The sequence below is a fragment of the Mustela erminea genome, chromosome 5 (genome assembly GCF_009829155.1).
Source record: "Mustela erminea isolate mMusErm1 chromosome 5, mMusErm1.Pri, whole genome shotgun sequence".
Taxonomy (NCBI): domain Eukaryota; kingdom Metazoa; phylum Chordata; class Mammalia; order Carnivora; family Mustelidae; genus Mustela; species Mustela erminea.
Window position 1 is genome coordinate 93,452,665 of NC_045618.1, and position 20,906 is coordinate 93,473,570.

The window sequence follows — 20,906 nt, forward strand, 5'->3', positions numbered from 1 at the left end:
ATTTAGATTTTTATGATAGCTCCAGTATTTCACAGTCATTTCGAGTTTTAGGAAAACGTAACATTGGAAATGGAAAATATAAAGTGCAAACATCATCTTTGACATTCTATTAATTAGTCATCATTAAAATGATTTATCTTAAGACTCCAGTATTACAAGAACTGATTTCCATAAGAAGAATAGGATTTGGAAATTTTACAAAATCAAGACAATTAGAACATTTCTTTTAAAATACTTCATTTAAATGCATATCAGGTCTAGATAATCATAGCAATTATTTTCTCATGAAGAATAACCCAGATTTTAGCCTATAATTAATCACCTTGCCAGTCACTGAAATACATCATGCATTATTTTTATTACCGGGAAGCTGTTTTTAGTAGTCATAAAAATGTGTGATTAAGAATGGAAGCAGAGAGGTAGATTAAAGGGAAGCTAATGAAGCTTAACACAGTGCTGTTCAGTTTCATGGGCCCCTTCCGGACCTTGGGAGAAACGCCAGCAATGTGTTCCTGTGATCTTACATTAAAAAAAAAAAAAAAAAAGGAATAATATTTTTATCTGAAATCAAGCAAAAACCCTGTACTTTATAGACCGTTATGTGTTGCTAGAGTGGTTGTGAATACTTTGGGGATCCAGGAAAGAAAATGGATTTGTGCTACATTCAATTAAAGTATAGAGGGATGTCTTTATGTGAATTGCAGTGACTTCGATGTATAGTTAGGTCATTAGTGACCATCTGGTAGAGAGGAGTTCCACTATGCCAGTTTACCTAATGTCACAGCACAGAGGCTCAGGGGATGAGCATTTATGATAGAATGTGCCCTATAATTCTCTGCATGGGATGTTACACACAGTGGAAGAGTAACAAAGTTTAAAATGAACAGAATAAGAAGGGAATCATGTAAATTCTTCCAAAAATTTCATGAGCAAAATTATAAGTGGAAGATTTAGTTCTAGTCAATTTTAATCGAATTCTCCTAAAAGGAATACACAATGTGCTATGTGTAATGTAGTATATGCAATATGTTATATATGGAAAATACTTTTTTTCATTTAGCTTTTCTCGTAGGAGTCACACAAAAGAGAAATTATCAGAATTTCTGGTTGGTATAACATACATCTGTAGTGTTACTACAGGGCTATTCTTTAGTGAACATGTCCATGTGGAGAGTCAAATCTCAGTAATTAAAAACAAATTTTAAGCAACTCTAATAGAGAAAACTCCAAATTACTTTTCCCTTTCTTCTATAGAAAATTTTATTATAAAATCATGGTCTTATGAAGAGAAAACATAAATATGTAGACAAAGATATGGGAACAATTAGAGATGTCAGATTAATAATTATTTACTTTTTGAATTTTATTATGTTTATGGTATTAAAAAGCATCTTATAATTTATATTTTTGTCATCTCATTCTCAATGTAAATAAGTGGACATAAATTAAAAATTTATTATTTATAATTTTATGTCCTTTTTTTTTTTAAAAAAAAGCAGCTATCAGGGAGCCTGGGTAGTGCAACTGGTTGGGCATCCAACTCTTGGTTTCAGTTCAGGTCATGATCTCAGGAGTCTGCTTAAAACTCTCTCTTCCTCTCGATCTGTCCCTCTCCCCCCACCCCCACCACGTCTCTCTCTTTCTCTCTCTCAAATAAATAAATCCTTCAAAAATAAAAAAATAAAAGGGGTTATCAAAAATTATAAAAACTTTAGGACACCAAACACAGAGTTCTTCTCTTATTAAGCAATTAATATTCACACAAATAATTAGATCAATATTTTTCAAAACTTATAAATTTTTTCAAAACAAATCTAATGTCATTCTCCTAAATATAAATGTCTAGAAAATTGTATTACTAAGCTTCTTATTTGTCCCAAGGATAGTCTACTATTTAAAAAAAAAAAAAATCACACACCTGCTTGTAGCAAGCAGAACTTCCCATGATTCCAGGTAGTTTAGGAGACCCAGGTACCCTAAATTTTTGTGCAACAGTGAGAATAGCAAAAATAATATGGTAGAATATTTATAAAAAACATATAAAACAAGTATCTCATTCAATTAAGAATGTTAATCTTGCAATATTTTGAGTACTTCCTAATGAATACAAATCCTATTACATAAGAAATTTTAAGCTTATATGGTTTATATACTCCAAAAAGAAGTAACATTAAGTAGACTGTAAATCACTGTATAAGAAAATAGGTACATATTTAAAGTTTTTTCCTAGTGGAAGACTGACCAGTGAAATAATTGCAGTGCTTAAAATCATTGCAGCTTTCTAAGTCTCCCTCCCTTTTCCTTAATATTCTTTGTTCGATCAACACTCCCTTTCCTTTGTTTACTGTATGATTCATAGGGCAAAATGTTATTCATTTTTTATATTAATATTCTGCATTTCATCTCCAGAGACAAGTGACAATAAAGAGTCTCATTGTAAGCTGAAAAAGAAAGGAAATAATTTCTTCCAGTCCCGTCCATGTGCTGAGTGAAATAAGTCAAGCAGAGAGAGTCAACTATCATATGGTTTCACTTATTTGTGGAGCATAACAAATAGCATGGAGGACATGGGGACTTAGAGTGGAGAAGGGAGTTGGGGGTAATTGGAAGGGGAGGTGAACCATGAGAGACTATGGACTCTGAAAAACAATCTGAGGGTTTTGAAGGGACTGGGGTGGGAGGTGGGGTACCAGGTGGTGGGTATTATAGAGGGCACAGGATTGCATGGAGCACGGGGTGTGGTACAAAAATAATGAATACTGTTATGCTGGAAATAAAAATAAATAAAATTAAAAAAAAAAAAAAAAAAAAAAGAAAGGAAATAATTTTTCTCCATATTTTTCTGTCATCATCTTGGTGGTGGGACTTAAAAGATGCACTTTAATTTCACAGGAGAGCACTTTAAAGGTAGAGTCTATATAAGTTTACGTAACTATAAAATAAAAATAAAATGTCTTTAAATATTGAGAATTTAAAACTTAATATTCAAGTCACCATATTATTATTATAAAACCTGTCATTTTTATCCCTTTAACTAATATAATTATGTAATCAAGTATTTTAGGATGAAGGCTTTACTCATCATTTATTTTAATTAAATGTTCTTTTCTTTCCTATTCTAATATGTATAAATAGAATTATTTTGGGGCACCTGCCTGGGTGGCTCAGTGGGTTAAGCCTCTGCCTTCAGCTCAGGTCATGAATTCAGGGTCCTAGAATTGAGTCCTGCATCGGGCTCTCTGCTCAGCAAGGAGCCTGCTTCCTCCTCTCTTTCTCTCTGCCTACTTGTGATCTCTCTCTGTCAAATAAGTAAATAAAATATTTAAAACTATTTCTTACATCTTTATATTTTTGCAATAGTGAAATATTTTTTGTTAAATAATTAACAATATTTTCCATAATACACATTAGATATTCTTTGTAAACATGTGACTCCTGTGCTTGTGTAGGGCCCACAAAAACCATGTCTATAAAGGGGTTCAGTGTTGTAAGGTAAACATGTTTTTGATGATGGATACATTCTGAAATTAAAATAATGTCTCATATTAGAAACATTTCTACATTTAGGCAGCTAAGGTGGATATCAGAGTCATTTTTAAATTACATTTTGATACGTAGAAAAAGTATTTGAATAGAGGTTTATCACTTTTTTCATTTTTATTGAGACATAATTGGCATGGAACATTGTATAAGTTTAAGGTGTATGCCATGAGGATTTGGTATAGGTACACACTCTGAAATGATTACTACATTTAGTTAAGAATCCATCACTTCACATAGTTACAAAATTTATTTGCTCCTTTTGATGAGAACTTTTTAAGATTTATTCTCTCAGTAACTTTCAAATATATAGACACTGTTATTATCTACAGTCAACATGTTGTACACATCATCCCCAGAATTTACTTTCTTACAACTGAAAGTTTATACATTTTAACCACCATCACCCATATCTTGCTCTTTATGTCAGGTTTAGAAAGAGGAAATGTCTTTCTTCATGTTTTAAAGAATTATACTATGTCCATTTGAAATAATTTTTCATATTCCCATTTTTCCTTCCACTAATTCTTCCACAAATATGTCCTTGCTTTATGTTTCCACTCTATGATTAGACACATTTCATTGCAAGCTCTTTAGCACCTCTAGTCTTTTAAATTGTTTTCTTCCTTAGGTCTGTTTTCTAGGTTCTCTTCTCTACTATGTTTTGTTTTGTTTTTTTTAATCTCCCCATGGACTGAGTCACATATAAATTTAAATGAAGAGCAATGGTATATTTCTAGGTCATCTTTCTCCTCAACTTTCAGATATATATACATATATCTCTCAAACTCCTTCTTGGATGCTTTTGTTTGATATCTTATAACATTGGACTCAACATGACCAATACTGAATACTTCAGCTTTCCCCAATAGCTCAATTTGAATTTATAGTCATAACATTCTACTATGCAATTAGCAATAAAATTCTGCCAATCTACATTTTCAAATACATCTAAACCTTCCATGGCTACTTCTCTACAATAGCCTACAACCATATTTCTACACATGCTTTTGCTTAAAAACTTTAAAAGTCTCTTCCTTCAGCATAGAATGTATACTAATTGATAAAGCATGTTGTCTTAGTTTGCTTGGGCTTCTGTAACAAAAAAATACCACTGACTACATGGCTTAAACAGCAATGCATCTTCTCACAATGCTGAAAGCTAGAAACCCATGATCAAGGGTGCCAGCAAATTTGATTTTTTGTGGAAAACTCTCTTCCTGGTTATAGATGGCCACCTTCTCTTCATATCCTCACATGGCCTTTTCTCAGTGCACGTCCATCAGAGAAAGATAGAGGCAGCTCTCTTCTGTCTCTTCTTATAAGGACACTAGTTTTATTGGACCAGAGCCCCAACGTGGTCTCATTTAACCTTAATTACTTTGGACCCTATTTCCAAATACCATTCACCCTGGAAAGAGAACTTAAACATACAAATTTTAAGGACACATTCAGTCCATAACACATGGCAATGAATCAAGAGTTTGTTTCTTTTTTTTTTTTTTTTAAAGATTTTATTTATTTATTTGACAGAGATCACAAGTAGATGGAGAGGCAGACAGAGAGAGAGAGAGGAGGAAGCAGGCTCCCTGCTGAGCAGAGAGCCCGATGCGGGACTCGATCCCAGGATCCTGAGATCATGACCTGAGCCGAAGGCAGCGGCTTAACCCACTGAGCCACCCAGGCACCCCACAGAGTTTGTTTCTGCTAGTCACTTTTTCTCTTTATGCTGAACTTTTTCAATGTATGCTCAATTTGACTGAATATTTTCATTTTCTTTTACTCAATAAATTTTATTTTTTTAAAGCATCTGCAGCCATTCTAGACAACATTCTCATTATCTGGGGCAACATCAGAAGGAAACCAAATATCATTTCTGCTTTCATGAGGCTTTAATTTTTGTGGGAAAAGACAGTAAATGAATAACTAATGCATGTCCCTCAATATATTTCTAAAGCTGGAATATTCTCTACCTCTCTCTACATCCCCAAGCCTGCCTGCCTTTCTGTGTGTGTGTTTCTATTTGTCTCATGTACTATACTATTTACATATACACACAACTATTCATAATTCAGATCTTACTTTACCTCATTTCTAAAAATTCTCCTCTGGTTACTTTAGAATGAGTAAGATTGCACTGGCACATAATGTCACATCATAGTATGGTGATAAAACATGCCCAAATTTTATTTCAGCAGCTTATGGTGCTGACTGTCTATTTCCAGGAGGATAAGAGATTATAACTACCTATATTAATCACTGCACACCCAGCACTTAGCCGTGACTGATATATAATGGACATGCATTCAATCAATACTGAGTGCTGTTGAACATTATATCACATTTCTTACACAGCACTTCTCAAAGTATCTAGCTAGGAGTGCTAATTATTTGGACTAATACTGAGTGTTACCTTGAAAAAAAAATGAAGTTTTGGTAGCCTATCACTGAATTTAACATTGTTTACCTTGATTATTTAGTATAGGTATATTCAGGGTGCTTAATATGAAATTGAAATGATGAATCATGAAGATACACTGTTTCCTGCTTTTTCCAAATGATTTTATTGTACAACCCTTTTTCCTCATGGCATCTCTCATACTGATTAATCTGTATGACTAGCTTTAAGTCAACACTCTCTACAATCTTTTTCTTTCTCCATAGCTGAGCTGGAGGTAAGTCTTCCTGCAAAAGTTAATGGTGTCCTTTGCTCTCAACATTTGTAAACTAATGAATGACAAAATTTTAACACTTCCTCAGATCAAAGAATCGTATGGAAGTCCTTTTTACAGAACTACTTTATACTATCTCATTAATACCATCAAAGGCACATGTAGAATATAAAGGCCTATTGTCAGAAGAACAAAATAAATAACCTCATTAAAATTTAACTGAGTACATGTATAAAGGAAAAATTAGAGTTTTCCTGATAAACATTTTAAGTGCTAATTGGTTCCAATGGGAGGTCTTAAGATTACAATTTCTTTGAAACCTGTGCATTGCTGTAAAAATTCCCATATACATATAATAATGAAAATAATAACAACAACATTAATATACCAATTGACCATAATCAATTCGAGTAATACAATTAAGGTGAATTTCATGAGCTCTACAATCATTAGGCAAAGAATAATCCCAGGCACTAACAAGGAATAATTCTGAAAATGTAATTGTAAATTATCAGAGTCAGTGGGGATGCTTGTTAAACTTCTGGATGGACTCTATGAAATTTAGATCCTGGTTCAATGACTCTGAGGTAAAGGAAGCCTGGAATTGTACATTATTAAATGCCAAGAATAAGACATTCCCAACTCTCTCTCTCTCTTCTCAGCACTCTTAGTGTTGTGTTTTATTCCACAGCATCCTTAGGCCAAAAGAAATACATAATTGTTGGGTGCCTGGGTGGCTCAATCAGCTGACCATCTAATTTCAGCTCAAATCATGATCCCAGGGTTCTGGGATTGAGTCCCACATGGGGCTTCCTGCTCGGTGAGGAGTCTGCTTCTACCTCAACACCTTCCACTGCTTGTGCTCTCTCTCAAATAAATAGATAAAATCTTTAGGAAAAAAAAAAGAAATACATAATTGTTTATTGAGTGGATAAACAACTTAGTATTTGTGTCTTAAAACTTCATAACTACTTCAAAAATTAATGAATACAAATATTATTGTCATGTAACATCTATTACTTACTGCGGATACACAAGGAACAAAGGCTCTACAGGACTTTTCAAACTTTGGAATCAGATTTGAACACTATCACCTTCATTTCAGGTTCCACACTAATTTCTAGGGGGCATTTTCTCTCATCACAGCAGCTATCCAAATCCAAACTATTGACTTGATATTGCTTTTCTATTTTAACACAAGTGACTCATTTTCAGAATCTGCTTCTTAAAGCCCTAGAGGTTTCTTGGTAATAGTAGATATGTGTTGAGAGCAAGTAGGGTGATACGACAGGTATTGAACCAACAGGTATAAGAGAAGCTCCCACATTTTTATAACTTTTATATGTGTATGGCCATTAAGCAATATGATTTTTTAAAATATTTTATTTATTTATCTGACAGAGATCACAAGTAGGCTGAGAGTCAGGCAGAGAGAGAGGGGGAAGCAGGCTCCCGCTGAGCAGAGAGCCCGATGAGGGGCTTGATCCCAGGACCCTGGGATCATGACCTGAGCTGGAGGCAGAGGCTTTAACCCACTGAGCCACCCAGGTGCCCCAAGTAATATGATTTTAAAATTATTTGCAAACTAACTCTAAAGGACATACATTTTCTGCTTGTAATATGCTATGTAATTTTTACTATCAATAAAAACTATCAAATTGTCATGGATTTATTCATCTACATAAACATTAGGCATTTTTAAATATTCTATTTAAAGGTCTTTTGTTAAGGTGGAAAAATAGGTTATTTAAGCTAGGTGGGGTCCCCAAGATTCACTAGGATTCAGAAATCAGAAAAACTGTTCTACTGATATATAATACTGATGTATTGCAGAAAAAATACAGATAAAATCACAGCAAAGGAAAGAGGCATATGGGTGAAGTCAAGTAAGAACTCTATTTCACACCTTCCTTTCCTCTTTTGGCATTATCATCTAATCTATATATTTTATATAAAAATTACCCTTTCAAATCCACCAAGTATATTGATATATAAAAATATATTTCACATTATACATATAATAGAATTGGAGGAAAATAAATTAAGTAAATTTTTAAGTCTCTCAATATTAAAATCCAATATGGACTTAAGTGGGAAAATAGTGACATTTCAACATATGACTTTCTGTTATATTTTCCTTTCCTACTTGAATGGTAGATGGAATTGTCATCCTTCTAATTCATAAAAATAAAGATAACCCACTGAGGTCAAGTATAAATAGCCTCTTTTCCTAAATTAACTGTCAAATAGTTAATTAATTCTACATACATAATATCCATTATTTTGGTTTGAAACGTATGTTTTTGACATACTATAGGAATTCATTTTTCATATAGATTGAATAAGATTTTTAAAACTAAATGTAAGTTAGGGGTTTTTCTGTTTGATCTACTTATTTTACACATTAGAAAATTAAAGAGGTGTCATAACTGGCATCCGTTTCAAGGCATGTTTTGATGAAAAAATATACAAGAAAAAAATAAGTTCATACTTAGGAAATTAACAATAAATATACATTAAGCATCAGATAAATGTAAATTAAACCACAGTGATATAATACACACTCATAAAAATAAAATGAGAAATGAAGGAGCATAACAAGTAATGAAAAGCATTTGGATTAACAGGAAATTTCGCATACTATTGTTATTGGTGATAAGGGGTACTTAATTTGGCAAACATTTTAGACAGCATTTTTCCAGTATCTACTAAAACAGAACATATTTAGACCTTATGCCCCAGAAACTCCCGACTAATGTGTTTAAAACAAAAATTAAATTATACATGTTCATAGCACTCACATGTTAATAGCACCAACCTGGAAACCACCCCAAAGCTCATCAAGCATAGATTGAATGAATAACTTCTATTAAGTTCATAGATTGGAATACTATACAACATTGGGAAAAAATAATTGAAAATGACATGCAATAATATAGATGAATTTCACAAACCTAAAATGAATGTTTATCAATAGAAATCAGGCATCCACAGAAAATACCAAAATGACAAAAACTATGCTCAAAAAAGTTAAAAGTAGAACTACCCTACAACCCAGAAATTTCACTACTAGGTTACGTAAAGGATACAAAAATAAAGATTCAAAGGGACACATGCACCCAGAAGTTTAGCATTAGCAACAATAGCCAACCTATGGAAAGAGCCCAATGTCCATTGACTGATGAATGGATAAAGAATAGGTGAAACCACACACACACACACACACACAGGAATACTACTCAGCCATCAAAAATAATGAAATCTTAGGGCACTTGGTTATCTCAGTCAAGCATTTGACTTTAGCTCATGTCATGACCTGGGCTCTGCATAGGGCTCTGTGCTCAGCAGGGAGTCTGCTTGTTCCTCTGCTGCTCCTCCTGCTTGTGCTCTCTCTTTCTCATAAATAATTAAGTAAAATCTTTTAAAAAATGAGATCTTGCCATTGCAATGACATGGATGGAGCTAGAGTATATTATGTTAAAGCAAAATTGTCAGAGAAAGACAAGTACCATATTATTTCATTCATATGTGGAATTTAAGAAACAAAACAAATGAACATATGAAAAGGGGGGAAAGAGATAGAAACAGGGAAACAAGAGACTCTTAAAGATAGAGAACAAACTGACAGCTGTTAGAAGGAGGTGGGCGGGGGATGGGCTAAATGGGTGATAGGTATTAAGGAGGGTACTTTTTATAATAAGCACTGGGTATTACGTGTAAGTGATGAATCACTAAATTCTATTCCTGAATCCAAGATCATACTATATGTTAACTGCCTAGAATTTAAATAAAAATTTAAAAAAGAAAAAGAATTCTATACAGAACATAGGGGTAGTGGGTGGGAGCAGTGATGACTACTGCATGAAGGTTCTTTAGACTGGGGAAGACTCTTTCTTCATCCAGATGTATTACCTAGATTTGTCTAGTTTGTGAAAACTTATTGTTATATAAATATTATGTGCACCTTTGTATAAATATTAGACTTAAAATACTAAAATACAAAGCCAAAATATAAAAATAACAAAAAATGTAAACTTCTGGCAGAGTTTTAAGAGAAAATTAAGATGTAAGCAACATTAGGAATAAAAAGGACATCATTACAACTACAAGAAAGATTAATAAGATAACAAAATAATAATATAAAAGTGACAATGTATTTCAAAATAAAAAATAATTAAACAATTGGCTAGAAAACTACCACTTTCCAAAACTGATTCAAATAGAAGAAATCCTGAGTGGGTCAGTAAGTATAAAATAAATGAATAAGTATTTCAAATCCACTCCCCATTAAAAACAGTGAGTTTAAATTTATTTTATAGAACAATTCTGTCAAACCCAAAAGGAAAATAAGTTGTGATCTTATTATTAATCTCCTTGATAGACTAGTAAAAGAAGAAACACTCCCAACCTATTTTATGAAGCTAGTATAATAGTATATATATGAAAGGAATATTAAAAAACAATATTATTTATGAAATTACTGTATGTATAAAATGTGTAATAGACAAACTAGGTTTTCCCAAGGAATCTAAGGAAATACCAATAATAGAATATCTAGTAAACTAATTCTATCATAAAAATAGTAGTTTAAAAATAGAGCATATCATGCTTAGCGAAATAAGTCAAGCAGAGAAAGACAACTATCATATGATCTCCCTGATATGGTGATGCAACATGGGGGCTTAAGTGGGTAGAAGAAGAATCAATGAAACAAGATGGAATTGGGAGGGAGACAAACCATAAGTGACTCTTAATCTCACAAAATAAACTGAGGGTTGCTGGGGGGAGGGGGGTTGGGAGAAGGGGGTGGGATTATGGACATTGGGGAGGGTGTATGCTTTGGTGAATGCTGTGAAGTGTGTAAACCTGGTGATTCACAGACCTGTACCCCTGGGGATAAAAATATATGTTTATAAAAGATAAAAAATTAAAAAATATATATCACCTACACAAATACAGCAAAACTATTTGATAAAATATAATGTATTCATAAATTCTTTTAAAAATCCACCAAACTAGTAATAAAAGATGTTTTAACTTGATACTAACATTGACCAAATCCTAAGTTATTGATAAAAATTTTAATTTTTTCATGTTGTACAAATTGTATATTCCAAGATTAGTCAATGCCAAAATAAAGAGAAATAATTAGTTGTACTTTTTCTTTTCTCCAAGAACCTTCAATTTTCAATTATATTTAATATGTCTTTTTTGTATCTCATTATCTTAGCATAACTAAAATAATTTTAGCTCAATTTTCAAGATTTACTAATTTCACATTCAGATTTATTACAGTTGCTACCACTTCTAAAAAATGTTTTAAAATATCTGAATGGGGTGCCTGGCTGGCTAAGCCAGTTAAGTATCCAACTCTTGATTTCAGCTCAGCTCATGATCTCAGAGTCCTGGGATGGAGCCCAGCCTTGGGCAATGTGCTCAGCAGGGATTCTGCTTGAGGATTCTCTCTCTCCTCCCTCTGCTCCTCCCCATGTGTGTGTTCTCTCTTTCAAATAAATAAATAAATCTTTAAAAAAGAAAATAAAATGGTACGGACAATGTATATCTCTCTCTTTTGACTCATATAAGTTCATTTATTACTTTAGCATTTGGTATAAGTATTATACTTTATTTTTTTACAACACTCAGCATTATACTTCATTTTTGATAAAACGCCATTACTGTATTTAGTAAATTTCTTTAGTGCATTTTTTCTCTTTGGATTTAATTAGAAATTACTACTAGATTATGCAAAATATTATTTGTATCAATGTAAGTACATATACTTATATATGATTTAATCAGTTGGGTACAGAGTTATTTCCTTTTTTGAACAATTATATGTTTCATTAATTAACTACACTTATAGTATCCATGAGTGTGTTTTAATATCTATAAGCATATACATTATCATACAAAATTAGCAATCTATTGTTCAAGTAAGAGGTGTTTACAGAGCAATGGCAAACCAGAAGGACAGGAAACCACATAAAAATATATTATTACTTAGGGGCAGAAATACATTGTCAAATGCTTTTTTCTTTATCTATTGAGATGATTATACTTTTATCCTTCTTTTTGTTAATGTGACATATCACATTGATTTGAAGACATTGTACCATCCATATATCCATGAAATAAATCTCATTTTGATCATGGTGTATGATCCTTAAAATATATTTTTCAATTTGGTTTACTAGTATTCTTTTTTTTTAATTAAAGATTTTATTTCTTTATTTGACAGACAGAGATCACAAGTAGGCAGAGAGGCAGGCAGAGAGAGAGAGAGGGAAGCAGGCTCCCTGCCCTGCAGAGAGCCGGACGTGGGCTGAATCCCAAGACCCTGAGATCATGACCTAGGCCGAAGGCAGAGGCTTAACCCACTGAGCCACCCATGCACCCCGGTTTACTAGTATTCTGTTGAAGTTTTTTGCATTTATGTTTATCAGGGATGTTGGCTGGTAATTATTTTCTTGTGGCATCCTTATCTAGTTTTGGTACCAGGGTAATGTTGTCCTCAGATATGAGTTAGAAAGTCTTCCCTCTTCTTTTCTTTTTTGGAAGACTTTGAAAAGGGTTGGTATTGATTCTTCTTTTAATGTTTGGTAGAATTCACTAGTGAAGCCATCTGGTTCTGGATGTTTTTGTTTGGGAGGTTTTTGGTTATTGATCCAATTTCCATACAACCCAAGGCAATCCAGAGATTTGATGACATATCTTAAAATTCAATTGGCATTTTCAAAGAAATAAAACAAATCATCCTAAAATTTCTATGGAAATTTTATCCAGAAAAACCTGGATAGCCAAAGCAATCTTGAGAAAGAAGAAAAAAAGCTGCTCCCTGATTTCAAACTATATTACAAAAATATAGTAATTAAAATATTATGGCATTGGCATAAAAACAGACACATAAATCAATGGAACAGAATATAGAACCCAGAAAATAAACCAACATATATATGGTCAATTAATTTAAAATAAGAGGGCCCAGAATATACAATGGACAAGTGATAGTCTCTTCAATAAATGATGTTGGGAAAACTGGACAACCACATGCAAAAGAATGAAACTGGACCACTGTCATACAATGCAAAACAAAACAAAACAAAATGGTTAAGCATTTGAAAATAAGACCTGAAACCAAAAAACTCCTAGAAGAAAACTTAAATGGTAAGCTCCTTGGCATACATCTTAGTGATGATTTTCTGAGTTTGACACCAACAGCAACAGCAACAAAAGCAAAATCCGGTAAGTATGACTACATCATATTAAAGAGCCTCTGAACAGCAAAGGAAACCATCAATGAAATGAAAAGACAACCTACTGAACAGGAGAAACTATTTATGAGCCATATATCTGATAAGGAATTAATATCCAAAGTATTAAAAAAGTAAAGAATTCACATTAACTCAAGAGTATAAAAACCAACAATTCAATAAAAAAAAATGGGCAGAAGATCTAAATAGACATTTTTTCCAAAGAAGACATACAGAGAGCCACCAGGCAAATGAAAAATTGTTTCACATTAATAATCATCAGGAAAATGCAAATCTACACCACAATAAGATAACACCTCACACCTGTTAGAATGGCTAATATTAAAAAAAATAAGAAATAACAAGTGTTAGTAAGGATATGTATGTAACCAACTGTCAGAACAATGTACTGCTTAAAATATAACCTGAGAAATTATACTAGTTACCAAGCATGTTTAGATATAGCCTTAAGAAAAACATGTACTGGGGCGCCTGGGTGGCTCAGTGGGTTAAGCTGCTGCCTTCGGCTCGGGTCATGATCTCAGGGTCCTGGGATCGAGCCCCGCATTGGGATCCCTGCACCGCAGGGAGCCTGCTTCCCTCTCTCTCTCTCTCTCTCTGCCTGCCTCTCTGCCTACTTGTGATATCTGTCTGTCAAATAAATAAATAAAATCTTTAAAAAAAAAAAAAAAGAAAAGAAAAGAAAAAGAAAAACATGTACTGGCAACAGGCCTCTGGGGGAGAGGATGATATATGTCATTGAAGCCAAGCAGCTGGGGATGCCAGACTCACTCAGGGCAGAACGCCACCTGCTTCATTTTTTCGTTATCGCTCCTTCCCCTGAGCATCAGCAGTTAGTAAAAGAATCCTTTCATTTGGGCTGGCTCACTATGGGTCATGTACTACGTGACCTGACATGTTTTGCCTTTCTTCTTACATACCTACAAGACTCATGGTCAATGTGTAATCTACTCTGGCTTCTTTGTTGGTTGTTACTCACTTTCTAATAAATATGAGTCTGAGGAGTTGTTCAGGGTGACAGTCTTTTTCTACTGTTGCCCCCTTGCTCCCATTCTCTTGCAGCTGACTTGTTTGTGCCTCATTATTCTCCCGTGCACCATCAGGAGGTGGCATATGGAGAAGAAGGAATTCTTTTTTTTTTTTAATTTTTTTTTAAAGATTTTATTTATATATTTGACAGAGAGAGATCACAAGTAGGCAGAGAGGCAGGCAGAGAGAGAGAGAGGAGGAAGCAGGCTCCCCGCTGAGCAGAGAGCCAGATGCAGGACTCGATCCCAGGACCCTGAGATCATGACCTGAGCCGAAGGCAGCGGCTTAACCCACTGAGCCACCCAGGCGCTCCAGGAATTCTTAATACTGTTGGTGGGAATGTAAATTGCTGGAGCTACTATGGAAAATGGTATGGAAATCTTAAAAAAAAAAAAAAGAAAGAAAGAAAAGATAAAGAACTACCATATGATCCAGCAAATCCCTTCTAAGTATCTGAATTTAAAAACAAACAAACAAAACAAAAACAACAACAACAACGACAACAAAAAAAAAAAAAAAACACCAACGAGAAAAGATATATACATGCTGATGTTCACTTCAGCATTATTTACAGTAGTGAAGATATGGAAAGAAATCTTAAAACAATAAGAAAACAAAGAGCCGAGCTTAACAATGGGCCATAACCTTAACATACACCTCACCAGAGAAAGTATACAGAAGATAAATGAGTATATAAAGAGGTGGTCCACATCATATAACATCAGGGAATATAAATTAAAACAAGATACCAGCACATGTCCGTAAGAATGGTCAAAAATCCAGAACACTGAAAACATCAAATGCTAGTGAGAACATGGAACAAAAAAGCTCTCATTCATTACTGGTGAGAATGTAAAATGATAAGTCACTTTGGAGGACAGTTTGGTGGTTTATTACAAAACTGAACATACTCTTATATGATACACCAATTATGTTCCTTGTATCTACACAAAGGAGTCAAAAACTTAAAGCATTGCAAAAACCTGCAGCTTTATTTATAGTTGCCAAAACCTAGGAAAAAAAAAAAAAAAAACAAACAAACAAAAAAAAACAAGATGCCTTTCAGGTGGTGAATGGAGAAACTGTGGTGCATCCAGACAACTGAGTATTATTCAGTGCTAAAAAGAAATGAGTATCAAACCATGAAAACACATGCAGGATATATAAATGTACAGTGCTAATTGAAAGAAGCCAATCATAAAAAGCTACGTATTATATGAGTCCAACTACATGACATTCTGAGAAGGTAAAACTATAAAGACAACAGTAAAAAAATAGTGGCCGGAGGTTGGGAGAAGGAAGGGAAGAATATGTGGAGCATAGACGAGTTTTAGGGCAGTGAATATACTCTGTACAATACTTTAATGGTGGATACATGTCATTTGTCCAAACGCATTTGTCCGCAACCATGGAGTATATAACACAGAGAGTGAAACCCCAGTGTAACATATGGACTCTAGGTGATAATCATGTGTCAGTTAAAGTTCATCTGGTGGGCAATGTCGGTAATGGGGAAGCTGTGCATGTGTGGGGCAGAGAGTTTATAGGAAATCTCTGTACTTGCAATAAAAAGGAGGACATAATTCCATTCCCCTAATTTTAACGAAGATAGGTAGGAAAGAATATTAAAGTTTGTAACTCATAGTTCTACCACGAATTCCTGGTCCCTGGCCTGTCTCCTTTCCTATTAAATTTTGTATCTAGTTCCATTGTGAATTTTGAGAAGCCTCATGCTTGCTGAGGCCCAGCTTGTACCACATGTCTATTGCTCATACACAGCCCCACGGTTTCTTGAACCTGAGGTGTGCATACCAGCTATGTAGTCCCTTTTTGGGAAGACAGACTCAATAATCAGCTACCATAGGTTTCTGAAATAGGTTCAAGGCTATTTGGGTAGTAAATACTGATTTTCAGGGTAGAAGCAACAGTGTGAACTCATATAGATAATCCCTTTGGTTCTAGAGAATCCTCAACCTGAAATGGGCTCCACCTGATAGAAGGCCAGAGTAAGGCTATCTGAAGTACATAGCCTCGTTAAAAGTCTCTTCTTATCCAGGTCTAAGGTCGGTATTTCAAATGGTTGTTTTTCTAAAACATATAAATTGGAAGTAGTGAAGCATATACCAGTTGCACTGGCTCACTACATACCCTTCCAGTTCCAGCAATATTAGTATAATTATGCCACCCATCCAAGAATCAAAACCACAAATAGCAGTATCCCATCTCTGAAAAGCATCCACAGATTTCTAAATGCCAACCTCCTTCAGATAATCAGGAAATCACATGTCTTCATCCCAGACATAAAGAACAATATTCTTTCCCATTCCACTGGTCTAGCAGGTGCAGAGAACGTAAAGTTCTATTCCTCCTCTCTAGAACTCCATCTTCCTAAAGATATACAGAGAATGATATCTCTGGTCACACACTTTCTCTCAACCTGCTTTAGTTTATCTGAGTGACAAAACATTAGATTGTTAAATCACACTGACACAGCATCAAGTGTTGTAATAAGTTCAGGAATATAAGAAATCAAGAGCCACAGATGAAATAGAGATCTAAGACAACTCAAGTGGTTCCGCAGATCTTCCTTTTCTGCATCACATTCTATGGCTCAGAGAAGTAGATGATATCTTAAGTGAGACTTGCAAATAATCTCACAAATGGAGAGGATTTAGAACATGAAAAGTGTCCATTTCATGTTTAGATGCTCAACCAGTTTATGTGACATTAGTCAGGAAGCCATACCCGCTTAATCCATAGACTGGGTTCAGTTATCCTGAACCAAGGACCTCCTGCAGAAAACATTCCATAAATGAAGATGCTCCTGGCAAATAATTAGTCTATTTACCAGGAGATCAGTTAGCACACTGTTTACAAAGATATTAGACTAGATCACCTGTCTTCTTTTTTTTTCCCCCAGGAAAACCCTCTCTGTGCTCCAATTGTAATCAGTACTTAGAAAAGCATGTCATAATGTTTAAACTTCTTTGTCTCCATTATTTTGTTTCAGAGAATATGGAAGAGAGAGTGTCAGGGTCTTATTCCATGTCAGTATTTACCCAGAAATCTATTTTTTTCCCTTATGAACCATGAATATTTTGCCTAGTTACAGGAACATGCATTATTTTTATAATGGGAATAAAATCAGTGGAGTTTTTTTTTTTTAAGTCTTTATGGGCAAAGAACATAGGAAGACATTGAGTCTTCAAAGACTTGACTACCTGTTACAATTTGTATTTCCTATTAAAATTATAAATAGAATTTGTCATCCTTCAAATTCTGTAAACTATAAGTGACCAATTGAAATCAGTTATTAATGGACTTTTCTTCTAAATTAATTGCTAAATAGCTTATTCTACATATATCATGTATGCTAATTTGTTAATTAATTAAGTTTCTTTAACAAAAGAGAAAGAGTAAACAAGATAAGGCTCTTCCTTAAAAGATAATGTGGGTTTAGGGCATTATTATTTATTTATTTTTAAAAGTCTATTTTTGGCATACTGTAGGAGTTCATTATTTTCCATAGATTGAGATGTTTAAAACTGCACAATAATTTATAGGTATGATATTATTATATTCTACTTACTTTACAGATGAGGAACCTGAAGGAGTGAAGTAAATGGATTGTCACTGAGCTCAATAGTCTCTGTCTTCTCAATACTTTTTATATAGTATGTAGTAACTCAGATAATCCTTGAATTTGCCATTGTGCTCTCCAATTACATTCTACTACTTACTCACTTGCTCCTAAACTCAATTCAACATTTCAGTTTTAATTAAAATAGGATTTATTTCATTTAAAACCCCCTGGGTATTCAATCTTCTTATCTCTTGAATATATCATAAATTTTATGCATCATATTAAGCAACAGAAAAGAGTGGCGATTCTTACTTTTTTGCAACTAAAACTGATGATTGATTTAATGTTTTAAAATATTGCTTTAAATCATCTAAAATTCTTATCTCATTTTTAATTCAGAAAGGTCACAAATGAGAATTCCTACAAAATGAAAAAATGATGGCTGATTGAACTGAAATTTAAATGAGTCAGAGAAAAAACAGTGGAATTTGGGGAAATGCTCACTATCTTAAAGTACTTATTAACTTTCTATTTCCTTTTTACTTACACCCCAAATACAAAGATGATTCATGCATTATATGCCTCACTTTCTGGCTAATTATATTTTAAAATAATCTCTAATGACAGTGTAATAATGATACTGTGTAATTATAATGTCTACTTTCAGACAACACTTCTACCTTAGAATCAAATGCATATCCTCAAAACATGAATTTTTGCTTTTGTTAGGCACATAAAATAAATGGATTCATATTTTAGAAGTTAGAATACTTGTGCAAATAAACATGAAATTGTGTTATTTGTAGGAGGGTATCTTATAAAGATTTTGATAAAATATGTGAAGCAGAGCACTTTAAAAATTATTTCTAAAGATTAGAAAAAATACTTATATATAATCCAGTTGTATCTGGATGAGATATATTTATCTCAACCAGATAAATATATCCAGATAAATATATCTGAGGCATATTTATTCAATGACTAACAAATATTTATTTAATATCTAACATATAATGAACACTATATCATGGGCTAAAGATCACAGAAAACCATTTTTTTTTCTAAACCAGAAAAAAGTAAGCTAAGTACTTGACACACCCTCTAGAAGACTTTATTCTACATTTTTTTTTCTATAATACTTTATCCCACGTTTTTTTGGTTGCATACTTTTGTCCACCTCTTGTAACTGATTTTGTAAGATCTTGCTAAATCATATTATCCTTTATACATAAGAAAGATAATTTAGACTTTCCTCTAGCATGCTTGATCAAAACAGTTTTTTCCCAGGTTTTTTTTTTTTTTTTAAACTTTATTACAGGCAGAGGGCCACCTTCCAAGTGGAAGGCCCAGGTTAAAAGTTTGAATTCATACATAATATAGTAGAATGTCTGAATATTATGTATGTTCAGTGTCCTATGAGTACATGGTAAAAAAGAATTAAATTCATCTAATGGGATAGTGTCAAGGTAAATATATCTAAAAGGAAACGAGAGATCACAAGTTGGAAAAAAAGGGAGACAAATGTATTTGTTGCACTGTTAAAGATTTTTCCAACTAAAAGCAATAGCCAATTTAAGACTACTTTTACCATTTCTACTTTGCGATTTTTAGCAGTACTAATATACATGAAAGGAAAATATTCAAAAACATATTGGAATAGAGGAAACAAAGTAATAATTATAGATAAATGATATATTGTTACTAATGAGAGATTATTTACTCACTACCATTCAAATGAACAATTATATATTTTATAACAAATCAAGTCTCATAAGTAAGTATGGACCCCACTGGGTAATACAGGAGAAAGTTTCAACGTGAGTATCTTAGGAATTCAAATATTGTCTAGTTTAAACAATCTTCTCTGGATAAGTCAGTCTCTGCAAGGTACATACACAGTCTTTCAAATATAATCCCTCACTCCTACCCAATTGCTACTCTTCAAGATAATACATCATTGTATTTGTAAGTGCAGATAGCTTAAATGTTCTCATAACTGGGAGAACGGGAGTTATACGTCTACACAGTGTTTGTATTGTTTCCTGTTTCAGTCTGATCCGATCACTGGACTAGGGACTGCTGTGAAAAAGTGCTGACCTGCTTTAAGGGTCAATGTGTCGTCACTCACTGCTGTGGTACATGTTCCCATTCATTTCACGAAGGAAACCTCTTTGTTCTACTTCAGATCTCTAGTGGATCATCATTCTTTTAGCCCCTTCTTGCCCCTACCTTAGGATATAGATGTCCCTTGATTTTCTATATGGCACAGTAAGACTGTGGGGAGTCAAAAGTTGTATCTTACTTGTCTTCCTCATCTCCCTAGCCACTACCTTCAATTTCTCCAGCAGAGTGTCATTGCTAGAACTCTAAAAAGGAATTGAGATAGAATATTCTGGCTTTTTGTTTTGTTTTGTTTTCCCTTCAATTTATCAAGTTAAACCAACTTTCAAGGGGAGATCCATGCACGTGTATCTGATTATTTGTCCCCCTTGCCTCCATATCCCTAATCTCTTTTCCATAACCCTCAGATTTAGAGTAGCAGGCTTCTTCCCTCATTTCCCTGCAGGATATAGGAATTTCTCCTATGTCACATCACCTGCCCAATGCCCACATGGAATTTGCTTTGCTATTTTCACAGATTCCCCAATTATAGATGATAAGAAAACAAACAAATTGAGAAATAAATTTGCAGCAAGAAAGTTACCAAAAATATTATTCCCATTGTAGCCAGAAAACTCAAGAACATCAATTAAAGTTTTAGCTATACAATATGTAAAGTCAGAAATTTTCCATATGCCAGTAATAACT

General features: G+C 33.7%; 1 long non-coding RNA gene across 1 annotated transcript in view; it reads left to right on the forward strand.

Moving 5' to 3' along the window:
* LOC116591328 overlaps nt 1–18,379 on the forward strand; it is a 139,828-nt gene extending 121,449 nt beyond the window's left edge. The window contains exons 7-8 of the long non-coding RNA XR_004285956.1: nt 16,478–16,578; nt 18,112–18,379. This is a non-coding gene — a long non-coding RNA (uncharacterized LOC116591328). The remainder of the gene's footprint in view (nt 1–16,477; nt 16,579–18,111) is intronic.
* The last annotated feature ends 2,527 nt before the right edge of the window (nt 18,380–20,906 follow it).